Source organism: Bufo bufo, chromosome 2 (genome assembly GCF_905171765.1).
Source record: "Bufo bufo chromosome 2, aBufBuf1.1, whole genome shotgun sequence".
NCBI classification, from domain to species: Eukaryota; Metazoa; Chordata; class Amphibia; order Anura; family Bufonidae; genus Bufo; species Bufo bufo.
The window spans coordinates 127,120,767-127,137,632 of NC_053390.1; positions in this window are offsets into that span (position 1 = coordinate 127,120,767).

Sequence of the window (16,866 nt, forward strand, 5' to 3'; positions counted from 1 at the left end):
TGGGTCTGTATCGTTAGATAGTGCACTATATATAAGAATAATCTGTTCCGGGAACAGAAGGATACAAGCTTGAATTAACTCTTATGTATATATAGTATAAGTATTTTAGAAGTAATAAGATTATCTGTTTGTGTGAGATACTGATCGGTTGGTAAGTGTACGGTCGCATCCCACTGTTATTATCAAATTTATGTATTTTGGGTTAACTACTGTTAATGTGTAAAATTGTTTGTGTTGTGGAGGACTGCAAGACACCCCAGTTTTTCGGCTAAGAGTGATCTGTTGACCCGGAAAATTTGAACGCAAGTGGCAGTCCAAAACAACAATAGTCGATAGGGGTCCAAAGAGTATAGAGAGACATTAAGATACGAATCAGCTGATCAGTTGACAGGTTTTGTCGGCGCTATTTCAGTGCAGTACAGCCAGTCCTGACAGTGATTGTCTCACTTATTCTTTGAACTATAAATACTAACATGGGAGGACAAGGGTCTAAAACTAAATTCCCTAAACCAGAACCAGGAGAAACTTGTAAAATCTATGTAGCCCGTGTTAGTCCAACAAACTATTACCTGATCAACCCGTGGGTAGATAATCTAGCAGGCTGGACTGAGGTAATGGATGCTGCAGATCCATTCCCCAGGGACGGTGATAATAATATTTATCATATGGATATGGTCAAAGGACTATGTCTAGGTGATAAAACAGGCTGGCCGCATTTCGATGCGGATCCTTCCTGGGAAATGGATTACATGTCCAGGAGTGCAGAACAATGGCTGGAAATAGCCCCCCACTGGTATGATGCAGGTAATAGCAAGAAGAATAAGAATCTAAAAAGTCCCAAAAATGATAGGTCTCTACATGAAATAGAACAGGAGGTAGGTACAAAGAAGAGAAGTCAGAAACCCCCTCCACCCTATAATAAATCCACCCCCACGGCACCTCTGTATCCAGTTCTGACTCAGATTGAGGAAGATGCTGTAACAGTGGTTATACCATTAAAACTAGAAGAAAAATACCGACCCCCCATGCCAACATTTGGAAACATAATGGAGCGCGGTCTAAATATTGGCACACCGCATACTAGTTATACTACACGCAGTACAAGTAGAATAAAATGTGAAACAGAATGTTATGCCCGGCTGGCAACAGGGATGAAAATCAGTTACATCAGAACTCCCGTGATTGTGAAGGGGGGCTAGGGTGAGTGACAAGACACAGCAGAGTCAGGAAGTTAATTCATGGCAAGGGAAAAAGTGTCTCAGTGTTTGCAATTAGAAAGGGCTTGTGTTAAACGTTCAGAAATGAACTGGTTAAGTTTTGTTGCCCTAATGATCTGTGTGTGTTTAAATAGTGACGATTTATAGTCCTAGAATTAGAGATTAGAGCACTTAAAGATGGATAGTTAATGCATAAGTGTATTGATAATTGAAATTAGAGAAATGAAATGAGCAGCATTTCTTATTTCAAGATGCAGGATTTTGAATCCTATAGAGAGAACAAGGGTTGCCATGAGGCATCCCTCCCCCCCCACCACATTCCAAAATGTCACTTGTAGTCCTACAAGAACTTCTTGTTCTGTCTGAGATGTGTTTTCAGAGAGAGCCCCCTCCCATCTCACCCCCCTCCTCTGCTCAGGAATTTCATATGGGGGTTGAGGGGGGAGGGGGGGGGCTGCTAATTGGTGAATGCATCAGCAGAATGTGAAGATACTAACCTGTGTTATCTATAAGACATTCCAGACAGGGCTCCAGTATTGGATTAGATCTTTCCCAATTGTATGTTCCGATGGTTTAAAATGTGCCTGCAGTGATGATGCTAATTGGAAGTGCCCACTCGTATCAATCTAAGGTTGCTAAGTCCTTATTCAGATATAAGTAAAAGTTTGAGGAACATGTGGTACAGCTGAACGTCTTGATGTATTGCTTTACTTCCCCTGTTTGAACACTCCTGAAATAAGAGACGCAAGACAAGAGGAAGTAGAAGGCGTAGTTATATAGAATAAGGGGCATGTGTATAACACTAAACAAAAAAAACTACATGGCATATAAGATGATTTGTTAATTTTAACAAAATGACTGTATGATTAACATGTATATTGTTTTACAGCGACAGACCATCAGCAATTCTGGGTGTGGTATGAATATCTGCTTCCCGGAAAGCTGTGTTTGTCTGTGCTGCAAATTTTGGAATGTAACAAAGAGATTGTGTGATTGGGTGAAAGATACATGATTCAGTGGAATGTGAATGGGTGTGGCTCTGAGTTGTATGTACGTAGCAGAGCTGTGTGTGCAATTCATATTCTATGTGTAAGGGCGTGGTTATGAGCTGGTTTGTGAAGATGAGTACATGAAAATGTATATGAATGCGTATGGAATACGGTATTTGTTTTTAAATATGCGCATTAAGAATTTTATTTTATTTTCTTGGAAGTTTTTTGGTTTTTTATTGGTACCAACAGCATTAATCAAGCTGTACATTTTTATTTCAATGAAAAGTTTTTATGGGCCCTTTGTGTGTTCATGTCTGTATTGTCAGATCTGTTTGTTTCAATGTTTGCAGTTACATGTTACATGTTCAGTGTTGTGCTTAACATCAGAGCTCTGCTCGTATTGGACAGCTAAGATACTAATGGCAGAACAGAGGACAGACCAAAGTGTCCGACTGAAAGGGGCGGACTTAGGTGACTCAGAATGAGAGGAAGGAAATGTGAGCCCTCTATGGGAATAAATGGGGTACTGACAAGGACATACAGAACAGATTCCTTACCAGTAGAAACCATGGACAGGGAATACATCATGTCATGTATTTAGCATTATACTAGATTGCCCAGTCAGCCTATTAGGGAGAGATTTGTTCATTAAGCTTGACTTGCGGGTATCAGCAAAGAATCAGGACATAAGAGTACACTCAGGTCTCATTCCAATCTCTACACCAGTGCCACTGATTCTTGCAAACATACAGGACCACCCAGAATAACATTAACCCTGCATTATGGTCCTCAAATGAATATGACACAGGATTCATAGATTGCACACATTACAAAGCTACTGTGAAACCAGGTGTCATCTCAGTGTTCCAGAAACAATACCTGCTGTAAAAAGAGAAACTTGATGGACTTAGGCCAATGATAAAGGAATTCCTACAAAAGGGAATCCTGGCAGAGGTGATTTCACCCTACAGCATGCCCGTGAATCCAGTGACAAAGGCAGATGGTGCTGCCCGCTTTGTACAGGATTTAAGGGCCATCAACAACATCATTGTGCCTATAGCCCCTGTTGTACCTGATGTCACTTAATCATTATCTGCCATTCCAGCAGACGCTGTTTGGTTCAGTGTGATAGATCTGAAAAATGCTTTCTTTTCTATCCCAGTTGATAAGATAACCAGATTACTTTTTGCTTTTTCCTTTGACAGACGCCAACTGACCTGGTGCAGAAATGCCCCAGGGATATGCTGATTCACCTGTAGTGTACAGCATAGTCCTCCAAGCGATGTTAGAATAATGGTACATCCCCCCAAGGTTCTGTGCTGCTGCAATATGTCGGTGATTTATTACTGTGTAGCATGTCAGCGGAGGCCAGCATTCAGGATGGTTTATCACTGTTATAATGGTTGTCAGGATGTGGTCACAGAGTGACACTTAAGAAAATGCAATGGTGTAAAATGCAGGTTGAATACTTGGGCTTTGTCCTCACAAAAGGTGAACGGAGAATCAGCGCAGAAAGAGTCCAGTCTATTGCGGGTTTGGTCGCCCCGCACACCAAGAAAGAAATGTTATCTTTCCTTGGTATGATAAACGGTAGACAATGGATTACTTATTGCTCCCAATATTGACAATGTTTTGAGGCAAGCCACTCTGGATGGAAATCCAGATTTGATTAAATGGTTTTCTGAAATGTACAATGCATTTGATTATTTTAAATGTTTACTCATGTCGAGCCCAGGGCTGGGCCTCCCTGACTATAATATGCCCTTCCACATGTTTGCACGCCAAAATTGTAAAACCATGGCGGGTGTACTGACACAAGAAAACGGAGGCAAGTTGCGTCCTTGTGTGTTTTTCTCAAAGGTAATGCCCACCCCTGTTCAAGGGATGCCGGCATGTCTGTGTTCTCTTGCAGCCTGTGCTATGATGGTAGAGTTGACAAATTCTTTCACAATGTGACATTACACCATTTTGCACACCACTCATGATGTTGTAGGCCTACTCAAGGACATCCGCACTCAACACAGCAGGCAGCTGAGCTTATTGCACTCACTAGGACATGTATTCTACATGCTGATAGACCTGTCACCATTTATACTGAGAGTAGGTACACACATGGGGTAGTGTGGGGCCATGGTATGATCTGGCAGAGGAGAGGATTTACGGCAGCAGATGGTAAGGATCATGTCTCACAGGGCAATGCGCTGGCAGTTAAGATGGCGAAATGAGTAGCCAAAAGCAACCTCACAGGTTTGTATAACCATTGGGAGATGCCATGTTTGGCACCTCCAACCCCTGAGATGTTGCAAATGCTTACTGATCTTCAGTGGTATGCCACTGAACAGGAACAGCAAGACTGGTGTTATCCAGTATTGCAGAAAAATCCTGAGATAGGATTAGAATTATTCTGCAAAGAGTGGAAGTTATGCATTCCCCCAATATAGTGCTTCCATCTTAATAGCACATTTCCACAGAGTAGGACATAAACAGCATTGAGATACTCATGGGTAGGCCTTTCCCCACACCATGGGCAAGACGCCCCCTGGTGGTGCAGGAAGGGGACTTGGACCTGATCAGAGAGAAGTACTAATCTGATCAAAGTCCTCAGTAAAACTGAAGAAAAAGTGGCTTGTAAGTCTCCTTCTCTTTCACAGGAATCAACCCGTCCATTCCGGATAGGCGACCAGGTGATGATCAAGATCTTAAAGAAGGGAAAGTAACCAGGAAGTTTCACCTACGGACAACCCACCGAGGTAGTCGTGATCACCAGAACAGCAGTCCTCACTGAACAATCGCCCACGTGGATCCACGCCACAAGGATTAAGGTGGTGAAGAAAAGAGAGGTACTAACGGGGGCAGACAGCCCTGACCTCCAACGAGGCCCAGAGGTACTAACTGAGGCAGACAGCCTTGACCTCGAAGAAGATACAGAAGGGGTACTAACGGAGGCAGACAGCCTTGACCCCCAACGAGATGATGCAGTCGGGAAATTCCTCGAGATGGCTGAGATGTAGTGCCTTAATAATTGTAATTTTGTGTCTCCTACTTACTGTCCCATGGCTGTGGAACAGACAGATATACCTGGAAACAGAATGCAGAGGGGAAGACAGTCTATGCAAGACAAAGGAGAACTTATGGCTGTACCTGGCCAAAACTCTGAACTTAACTGACTTTTGTCTCCAAACCACTTTATCGGCATCTAACATTTTGGAGACATGTCTGGTAGCAGTCCCCACCCCAGTAGATGTATGGACTGGGCTCCTACGTTCCCAATGGAATGACGCAGATATGGAGGATCATGATGTTAAATATGGATATGTAAATCCTTATCATGCTTGTTATGACTGTCCTACATATGAGACTCTGCAGAGTAATATGATAGAAGTAATTACAGGTCTTGTCACAGCAGCAGAAATATGTTATAACTTCACCTGTGATGAGACACTATTGCCTCCCTGCATACAAGCAAAAATGCAGAATAAGACTAAACCAAATATTTGTGATAGAGATTTAGGTAGTTGTAAAAAGATAATATCAGGAAAGAATATGCAATGTAATATTACAAAAAAAAAAAAAAAAAAGTACCATCCCTAGACAAACATGTACCTCTACCAGCAGGATGGGTATTGGCCTGTGGGAATACTAGTTACACATACATACCGGCCAATATTACAGAGGGACCCTGTACAATAGCCAGGCTGACATTAACAATGATACCACTATTCCCAGCAATGCAGACACGACTCACGAGAGACACTTCCCTACAGCTACCAGAAAATTGTGATTATAATGTGAATCTCCTCTCTAGATCAGAATATATGAGTTTAGGGGTATCTTTGATAGGAGTACCAGGTTGGCCATATAAAACCACAGGACAATATCAAAACTTGCCTGTTTTATGGTAAAACAGATAAAATATCACTAGTGCAGTTCTGCAAGATATGCTGCTGGATATACAATCGTATGAAAAGGCTATCTTGCAGAATAGGGCAACTATTGACTATTTATTGTTCCAACATGGTGTAGGATGCTCAGCGTTCGCAGGGATGTGTTGTTTCAATCTATCAGACCACTCCCGTGGAATAAAAGATAAAATAGGCCAATTAGAGGAGATGAGAAAACATATAAAACAAGATGTTGACCAAGGTTGGTGGGACTGGCTTTTTGGCTGAATACCTGACTTTGGTCAAATAAGATATGTTTTAGGAGTGGCACTCGCCGTGGTCGCTGCAATAGTGTGTCTCTGCGGTTGCCTGCAGTGTGCGCCCTCCCTTCTTGTCATATGTAAAAAATGTGGCCGAAAGAGGGGTACACTCAACATTCCTCTATACTCCGGTAGAGGTAGAAGAGGCAAACACAACCCCAACAAAGCCTGAGGATTATACTCCTGAAGGGTATATGGAACACCTAAAGGCTTATAAGCAAACCAAGGAAGAGCAGAGAAAGAACCATATAGTATATATATATATATAAGGTTCTAAGAGGGGATTTGATGGGATATATGTGACTCCATTTTGTCTCATTTAGCCACGTGTATTACATTTGGTTAGTGTACTACAAAATACCCCTTCCCCCTATGGAATGTGAGACACTTCCTTAAACTGTTTCAGGAAATCCATACATGTTGAAAGTTTGAACAGCCTTCCTAACATAAAAGGACATCTGGCTCAAGTGTCTGCTAGCTTATGTGTATATACCTGATTGGTCAAATGCTGTTACTAGGAGTCATCTATTATGTTAATGCAGAGCTTATGTGTGACCATACTATTGGTCAAATACTAATGCTAACATATGATTGGATGTCAAGGAAGCTCAACCCCCTCTATTAAAACTGTTTGCCAGCTGTGAATAAACCAGAATGGATTGGAAATAGACATGTGTTCATCTGGTCAATCTAGTTCATTCTCCCGGTACCGGTAAGGCTTAATTCAAGCTGATCACTGAAATCATGTGTCAGGGACACACCGTTAGGCAAGAGAGTAAATTTTCCTAACAGTAAGTAATTGTTTTAGATTTAAATTCCATGCATGTCATAACAATAGTTTTATATGCAGATAGAGTTTTTCAAAGTATTCGAGATCGTGCTAATCGCCACTATTGATTTGAATATTTTAGCGCAATACATACAACTTCACCTGCAATCAGGTCTGACAACATAATACTAATTACGATCTAACACTAAGGCCTCCTGCACACGACCGCTTTTTTCCCCGTTTACTGGCCGTTTTCTGCGTTCCGTATACGGTCCGTATACGGAACCATTCATTTCAATGGTTCCGCCAAAAAAACGGAATGTACTCCGTATGCATTCCGTTTCCGTATTTCCGTTTTTCCGTTCCGTTTAAGAAAGAACATGTCCTATTATTGCCCGCAAATCACATTCCGTGGCTCCATTCAAGTCAATGGGTCCGCAAAAATACGGAACACATACGGAAATGCATCCGTATGTCTTCCGTTTCCGTTCCGTTTTTTGCGGAACCATCTATTGAAAATGTTATGCCCAGACCAATTTTATCTATGTAATTACTGTATACTGTATATGCCATACGGAAAAACGGAACAGAAAAACGGAACAGAAACGGAAACACAACGGAAACAAAAAACGGAACAACAGATCCGTGATAAACGGACCGCAAAACACTGAAAAAGCCATACGGTCGTGTGCAGGAGGCCTAACTATCAGGATTATTTATATGCGATTTGTTATGTAATTTGAAAAAGCACAGCACAGTATTCAAGCTCCTCTCTCTCTCACATGAAACTCCACAAAATGGCTGCTGGAGAGTGTCTTCATTTATATAGTGAAGTGGTAGGCAACTTTTCTATTGGTTGCTAGGGATGTTGCTAAGCTGTGACAAAGCCTTCTCAATGGCCCACAAGCTAGAAGAAGGGAGAGATGATCATCACCTGATGTGTACTGTGTTAAAAAAAAAAAAAAATAATAATAATAATATTCGTCATTACAAATATATAGCACTATATTCTAAATTTTCTCGAATTCTCGAAGTGCTGATATTCGCGATAAAAATTTGTAATACAAATATTCGTACTCACCACTATACAGCGCTACAGAACATACAGGGTAATACAGCGCCACATATGTACCTCTTACATCCAGTGGCGTCTCATCTCTGATGTAGATATTCTCTTTCCTCTTTTTCTCCTGTCAGACCAGACCGCCATGGTGACTTCTTTCAGCCGCGCCTCGTCTCTGCAGAGTTTAACAAACAGACATCTTATTTTCCTACTTTTCCATCATCCTCCCACCTTCTCAACAACCCCTCCTGCCACCCCCAATACTGTGTCCACTGTGCTCCCCAATACTTTCCTGCAGAAACAGTCCCCCTGAAAATACTGGTACCACACAGATAGTGCGTCAGTACAAAAACACCCCTTTATATTGTGCGCTAGTACAAAAAATCCCCCCTTCCTTTCAGATAATACCCCCATATAAAACTCTAAATGAGATCCCCCATCTCAGACCAAACCCCCTTTAGACTTCTATGTCAGACCCCATATAAGACCCCAGTTTTAAACCTCAGAACAGACCCCCATTAGACCTCCATGTAAGACCCTGACTCAATATCAGACCTCAGATAAGACCCCCAGACCCCCATATAATACCTCCATTAGACCTCCAGGCCCCCATATCAGACCTCTCGACCCTCATATCAGATGTCAGACCAGACCCCAATATCAGACCTCCAGACTCCCTCTAGACCCCCATATCTAACCCCCATTAGACCTCCAGACCCCAATCAGACCTTTAGACCCCCAATCAGACCCACATTAGACCTCTCCAAACCTCCAGTGAGACCTCCAGACCCCCCCAGTCAGACCTCCAGACCCACCCAGTCAGACCTCAGACCAGACCCCCATATCAGACCTCCAGACCCCCATTAGATATCCATACTCCCACTAGACCTCCAGACCCCTATATATGACCCCCATTAGACCTCCAGACCCTCAATCAGACCCCCATTATACCACTACAGACCCCCAGTCAGACCTCCATTAGACCTCTCCAGACCCCCATTAGACCTCTCCAGACCCCCCAGTCAGACCTCCATAATCCCCAGTCAGACCTCCAGACCCCCCAGTCAGACCACTTCAGACCCCCATTCAGACTTCCAGACCCCCATTAGACCACTTCAGATCCCCAGTCAGACCTCCAGAACCCCCAGTCAGACCTCCAGACCCCCCAGTCACACCTCCAGACCCCCATTAGACCTCTCCAGACCCCCCCTCCCCATTAAACCTCCATATCAGAGCTCAGATCAGACTGTAATAATAAAGTAACTTACCTCTCCTGCCGCCAATCTTCTTGTCCTGGCTGTCTTCTCTTCTCAGGGCCCGCGCTGCAGTCACCTGACCTCATGGAGCCTCAGGTCAGAGTGCGCTCTGTACGTCCTGACGCTGCAGGCAGCCAGGACACAGCAGCGCGGGCCCTGAGAAGAGCAAGCAGGAGGAGAGGTAAGTACTGTACAGCGCTCACAGCGCTACTCTCCCCCTCCTCCTGGACTAGTTAGTGCTTCCATTATGTAAGCGTTCGCTAGTATTCCCTTTATAAGATGCACTGCCCCCTTTGGGCCCCCCTGGCTTAGGGGTTCGGTTGCAACTGAGACTGTCCTGCCAGATCCGGGGCAGTACAAGTACTGATAATGTTGTTGATAGCTCTTAATCCTATGTAACACCACAGGTAAGTCTACTTTCACACTCGCGTTTTGGCTTTCAGTTTGTGAGGTCTGTTCAGGGCTCTCACAAGCGGTCCAAACGGATCAGTTTGCATTCTGATGCATTCTGAATGGAAAAGGATCCGCTCAGAATGCATCAGTTTGCATCAGTTCAGTCTCGATTCCGCTTTGGAGACGGACACCAAAACACTGCCAAATGGATCCGTCCTGGCACACAATGTATGTCAATGGGGACAAATCCGTTTTCACTGACACAATCTGTCACAATAGAAAACTGATCCGTCCTCCATTGAATTTCTGAGTACATAAAATGTAGTAGTGTTACCTGCAGGCCTATGTAAAACCACAGATAACACTAGTGTAGATCATGTGGTAGTGTAACCTACGTCCTTAATCTGCCTCCCTGTGTCTCTCCCATTAGACTCCATGCTGGTGGGGCTGCCTCTTCTTCCATCTTCTTGCCACAGACTATGTACTCGTGCTAATTAAAAATCAGCCTGTGAGGCAGAAGAGGGGCTAAAGGAGTGCACGGCCATAGGAGTCAGACACAACTCCTATATAATACTACAAACACTCCTATGGTCGTGCACTCCTTTAGCCCCTCTTCTGCCTCACAGGCTGATTTTTAATTAGCATGAGTATATAGTCTGCTCAGCATGCATGCTGGTATTTGTAGTCCCTGGATTCAATGAAGGCCATTTTGGGTCCACACAGATATAAATCAAAAGGGGCCCAGCATGCATGTGGGACCTGCACTTCCTTCCATGTGTTTTTCAGATGTGCCCCCATAATAGTTATGCCCCCTCACAGTAGTTATGCCCTGTTTGTGCCCCCTTCACAATAGTAATGCACTCTGGGCTCCCTTCACAGTAGTAATGACCATTGTACCCCTTCACAGTAGTAATGCCCATTGTGCCCTCTTTATAGCAATAATGCCCATTTTGCCCCCTTCATAGTAATAATACCTATTTTGCCCCCTTAATAGTAGTAATGCCCCCTGTGTCCCCTTTATAGTAGCAATGCCCTCTGCACCCCCTTTATAGTAGCAATGCCCTCTGCACCCCCTTTATAGTAGCAATGCCCTCTGTGCACCCCTTATAGTAGCAATACCCTCTGTGCCCCCTTTATGGTACCATTGCCCTCTGTGCCACCTTTATAGTAGCAAAGCCCTCTGTGTCCCCTTTATAGTAGTAATGCACTCTGTGCCCCTTTATGGTTGTAATGTCCACTGTGCCCCATTTGTAGTAGTAATGCCCTCTCCTCTGTGCCACCGTTGTAGTAGTAATACCTAGAAACATAGAAACATAGAATGTGTCGGCAGATAAGAACCATTTGGCCCATCTAGTCTGCCCAATATACTGAGTACTATGGATAGCCCCTGGCCCTATCTTATATGAAGGATGGCCTTATGCCTATCCCATACATGCTTTAACTCCTTCACTGTATTTGCAGCTATCACTTCTGCAGGAAGGCTATTCCATGCATCCACTACTCTCTCAGTAAAGTAATACTTCCTGATATTACTTTTAAACCTTTGCCCCTCTAATTTAAAACGATGTCCTCTTGTAGCAGTTTTTCTTCTTTTAAATATTCTCTCCTCTTTTACCTTGTTGATTCCCTTTATGTATTTAAAAGTTTCTATCATATCCCCTCTGTCTCGTCTTTCTTCCAAGCTATACATGTTAAGGTCCTTTAATCTTTCCTGGTAAGTTTTATCCTGCAATCCATGTACCAGTTTAGTAGCTCTTCTCTGAACTCTCTCCAAAGTATCAATATCCTTTTGGAGATCTGGTCTCCAGTACTGAGCACAATACTCCAAATGAGGTCTCACTAGTGCTCTGTAATGCCTCTCCCTATACACCCAAGCATTCTGCTAGCATTTCCTGCTGCTCTATGACATTTTCTGCCTACCTTTAAGTCTTCCGAAATAATGACCCCTAAATCCCTTTCCTCAGATACTGAGGTTAGGACTCTCTGTGTTAAAAAAAAGCACAACAATAACATACAGTACCTACTCACCTTTTCCCATTCCTGAAGCTCGAAGTCCTCTCTCCCCTGCAGATACAGATCGCTCTGCAGCACGGTGTGGGAGGAGCTTAGGCATATTCTCGGGAGGCAGGCTCCTCCCACACAGGCCAGCAGCGCGATCTGTGCCTGCAGGCTGAATGGTGGTGCGGGGAGAAATCTCCCTGCTTCACCATTCTGCGCGCCGCCAGCCCGAAAGAGAGAAGGAGCGCAGGAGTTGAGCTGTCAGTGAGTGACAAGACCGAGCTCCCAGTGATCCAGCAATGACCACCACTGGTGAGCTGAGGCACTGGAAGGAGGGCGGCATCCAGCAGTGTTTAACTGCTTTGTCGATGCCGCCCCCTCAAAAATGCTGAAAACTGCTGCCTGAGGCAAGATTCTCATCTCGCCTCATGGCCCTCGATATACCCTACAGCACAAAGTTAAATATACACAAATAACTGGATGTCAGTGTTATTTAGCACATTTAGGGGTTCATTTACTATGAGTAATACACCTATATTACGTGTATTTCTGACGCAGATTGCGCCACAAAGGTTATTTGCACTGTAATCTGTCACTTTTCCTCACTCAAACCAGGTCTAAAAAAGTCGGAGTGTGTGGGCCCGTCTCATTCATCATTATACACACCTGTTTTAGGTATAGAAAATGTTGTAAATGTAAGGCTGGGTTCACACGAGCGTGTCCGGATTAGTTCCGGATGCGTCCCGGTGTGTTGCGGCAAACCCGCGCGAGTAGGAATGCAATTGCAGTCAGTTTTGACTGCGATTGCGTTCCGATGTTCAGTTTTTATCGCGCGGGTGCAATGTGTTTTGCACGCGCGTGATAAAAAAACGACTGTGGTACCCAGACCCGAACTTCTTCACAGAAGTTCAGGTTTGGGTTCGGTGTTTTGTAGATGTTATTATTTTCCCTTATAACATGGTTATAAGGGAAAATAATAGCATTCTGAAAACAGAATGCATAGTAAGTGATCAGTTGAGGGTTAAAAAAAATTTAAAAAATTAACTCACCTTCTCCGTTTGTTCGCGTAAGTCCCGGTCTCTTCTTTACTTCTCAAAAGATGAACTATGGGCTAAAGGACCTTTGGTGACGTCAGATCACATGCTCCAATCACATGGTCCATCACCGCGGTGATGGACCATGTGATTGGAGCATGTGATCTTACGTCACCAAAGGTCCTTTAGCCCATAGTTCATCTTTTGAGAAGTAAAGAAGAGACCGGGACTTACGCGAACAAACGGAGAAGGTGAGTTAATTTTTTAAATTTTTTTTAACCCTCAACTGATCACTTACTATGCATTCTGTTTTCAGAATGCTATTATTTTCCCTTATAACCATGTTATAAGGGAAAATAATACAGTGAATAGACTGTCACCTAGCAACCATGCGTGAAAATCGCACAGCATCCGCACTTGCTTGCGGATGCTTACGATTTTCACGCAACCCCATTCACTTCTATGGGGCCTGCGTTGCGTGAAAAACGCAGAATATAGAGCATGCTGCGATTTTCACGCAAAGCACAAGTGACGCGTGAAAATCACCGCTCATCTGAACAGCCCCATAGAAATGAATGGGTCAGGATTCAGTGCGGGTGCAATACGTTCACCTACCGCATTGCACCCGCGTGGAATACTCGCCCGTGTGAACGCAGCCTAAGACAGCGAGGAAGCTTGCTTACATTTAGGCCGACACCTCTACATAACTTCGGCGGATCCATCGCCAGTGCACAAGGTTATTAAGACCGGTGTCTAAAATGCTGGTCTTAATAGATGACCCCTTTAATTCTAATAAAACATAAAAAAACACAAATTATAATATAAAACCACAAAAGTATGGCTTGCAGTCATAGTCCCTTTAATTGCCATATAATGAAAATCTTGCATATACCGACTAAATATCAGGAATTAATTAATTACACATTAAATACATAGATGGGCATATATATCTCATGAGGGTCTTTTTGTTATAAGTAGATATACATGTCCATAATCCTCCTTCTAATAATCCCAAGACAACTAATGTAGTAGTTCTTATTGAAAAATGATAGCCGCTTTTGCAGTACGCCAGTCCGTCAGGGTGAGCGAATGTGAGGTCACGGGGGTCAGTTAACAGACCGAGGGTTGCTCTTTGTACTCACAGTTTGTAGTATACCTTGGGCAGGCGTACAGCAGTGATGGAGAGGCTGGCACGTAGATCCTCTGGGGCACTCTCTGGATATAGGGACCAGGCCAGGTGATAAGTGAGGTGCCCTGGGTGTTGAAAGTTTAGCATGCCTGTGGCAAGATCCCTTACAGTTCGTGACGCCAGTGCTGGTATCGGTGGCACACCGATTTGTTAGGAGAAATAATGGAGGTACACACGATTGTAGTGAACTAGAATTCCTCTTTACTGAACAGTTCAACTATATACAAGTTTCAGACAGTTCCATATGAAGTAGATTTGGTAACAGGCAGGCTTTATATAAATGGCAGGTTGAATCCTAGCAAGATAACTCAGAGGGAATAAACTCACAGATGAGGCTGTACTTTCTGCAGAATCCTGTCTGACTTTCTCCAAGGCCCGAATGCCTAATAGCTGGCTTTATCCTTGGGTAGGGAAACCTTCCTCTGGTATAAATTCACTTGCTGTACAATAAACTTCTGCCCTTCACCTTTCTACTTGGCTGAACACAAACTTGGCTGAACACAATTAGCACCGCTCTGTACTTTGCTTGATGCAGGATAACTTCAGGAGGAAAATTTCTTCTCCTGGACTAACTTCTGAGCTTCACTTGCTCAGGACTTCAGGCAGGCTAGACTGAGCTACTTAGCCTTCTGGACTGGACTAACTCTTTCCTGTCTGGGCCTAACTATATATACTAGGGTGTTCCCTAGCTCCCTCTACAGCTTGGGAAGAGAAACTACACCCCTAGCAGGCCTGGTACACAGGAAATAACATGAAAATATGCATTACAAGGCAATACAAAACACAATAGCAATTTCCCACAGGAGGTGGGGGCATCATGTCCCTTAGTAGTGCCCATACTACATACCCCGCTACTTTGAGGTTGCCCGTTCTCGGCGCAACACAGGGGGCCCGCCCAGCTGGAAACTGTAACCTGAAAGACAAAAATGCAAAGCAGGCATATACAACAACCACTACATTCGCAATGATATTGGCAGGCAGCTCCGCTGGCAAAGGACAAGTGCGGTGAAAAGGGGCGTCGTTCTCTTCATAAATTGGTACATGGAACGGGGGCGCTGACCTGGTACAGCTTATCAGGAGTAACCAGGATAGTCCATAATGATAAGAATGCCATAGTAACAAAAGTTCCTGGAGGCTCAAAAGAAAAACATGAGTCCGTACCCAGGTCTTGTAGACAGTTAAACAGGAGTTTCCCGGGGAGAGTTACTCTGGTCAACAACGTAGTCTCCGAATCTCACAGGTGGGTGCCCCTTAGTAGGCCGCGTGGACCTCCTTACTGGCAGAGACTCTTCTTGCCTTGGCTCAAGGGGGCCAGAGGGATCCACAGGCTCTGGAGCCCTTTCTGGTACACCCTGGGACAGGTCATCCTGGGGTCGAGGACTAGCAGGAACTGGAGCCAGTACCACCAGGTTCAACCAGGGTGTGAGGAACCAATGAAGTGGCTCCTTGTCATGTAACAGGTTCTAAACAGCCCGCATAGGATCAACAGGTTGGGCCGACGACTCTGGCTCAGGAAACTCTGGCTCAATGTCCCCTGCTGCAGTTTCTCCTTCTATGCAGGGCTTTAAACGATTCCTGTGTACGATCTGGGAGCCTTGCCTTCCCTGGAAATTTGATAAACGTGGGTCTCAGCATTAGGAATAGCAGCTATGACGTAGGGAGTTCTCTCCCACTTACTGTCCAGCTTGCTGGTTCGGTGGTTATTCCTCAACCACACCACGTCTCCTATGGCAAGAGGTTCCGCATGAGCAGCCAGGTCATAGTCTCTCTGCTGCCGCTTTCGGGCACTTTCCATGCGCTCCTGAACAATCTCTTTGGCATTAAGAAGACGTCTTTGATGCTCCACCACCCAATCAGTCTTTGGTAGTGGGTTGATGACATCGGGTACTTGCACGTCCAGGGAGTGGTCGGCAGGCAGCCTCCCTTGATGGCCGAACATCAAATAGGAAGGCGTGTACCCGGTGGAGCAGTGAATTGTATTGTCGTACATGTACATAAGCTGTGGCAACAGAGTAGGCCAATTACCCCTTGTCTCAGGGGGTACTGCTCTCAACATTTCAATGAGAGTTTGATTCATTTTTTCAAAGAGTCCGTTACCTTGTGGCTGATAGGCTGTGGTCCAGACCTTCTGGCAATTGTGTAGCAGGCACAACTCCTGGAACAACTGTGATTCGAAAGCAGACCCCTGGTCGGTAAGGATTCTCTTTGGGCAGCCATAGGGCAGGAGGAAATGCTTCCACAACGCTTCCGGTGCAGTCTTGACTGTCAGCTCCTTCACGGGCACTGCTACAACAAACTTAGTGAAGTGATCAAAAATGGTCATGGCATAAGTATAACCTGAGCGACTTGGCTCCAACTTTACATGATCAATGGCAACAAGCTCCAGGGGAGTTTTACTCACGATAGGATGGCGCTCACCTCTCCCGACGGCACAGGCAGTACATTCCAGGCACCATTTCTCAATGTCTTCCCTCATCCCAATCCAATAGAACCTTCTGCGAATGGTGGCCTCAGTTTTCTGCACGCCGAAGTGTCCGGACCGGTTATGATACATCTCTAACCGGCGTCTTGGCGTGGTATAAGGATCTGGTACACCCTATCACAGGACACTGGATCCAGGCTCCTTCTTAGCAACAGGCCTTTTTGAAGGAAGAGTTGGTGGCGATGTCTCCACAATTTCAATAGTTCTGGGTCTGCACTCTTCCTTCGGACTCTTTTATGAGTTCTTCCACTAGTAAGGAAGTCGAGCAGTTC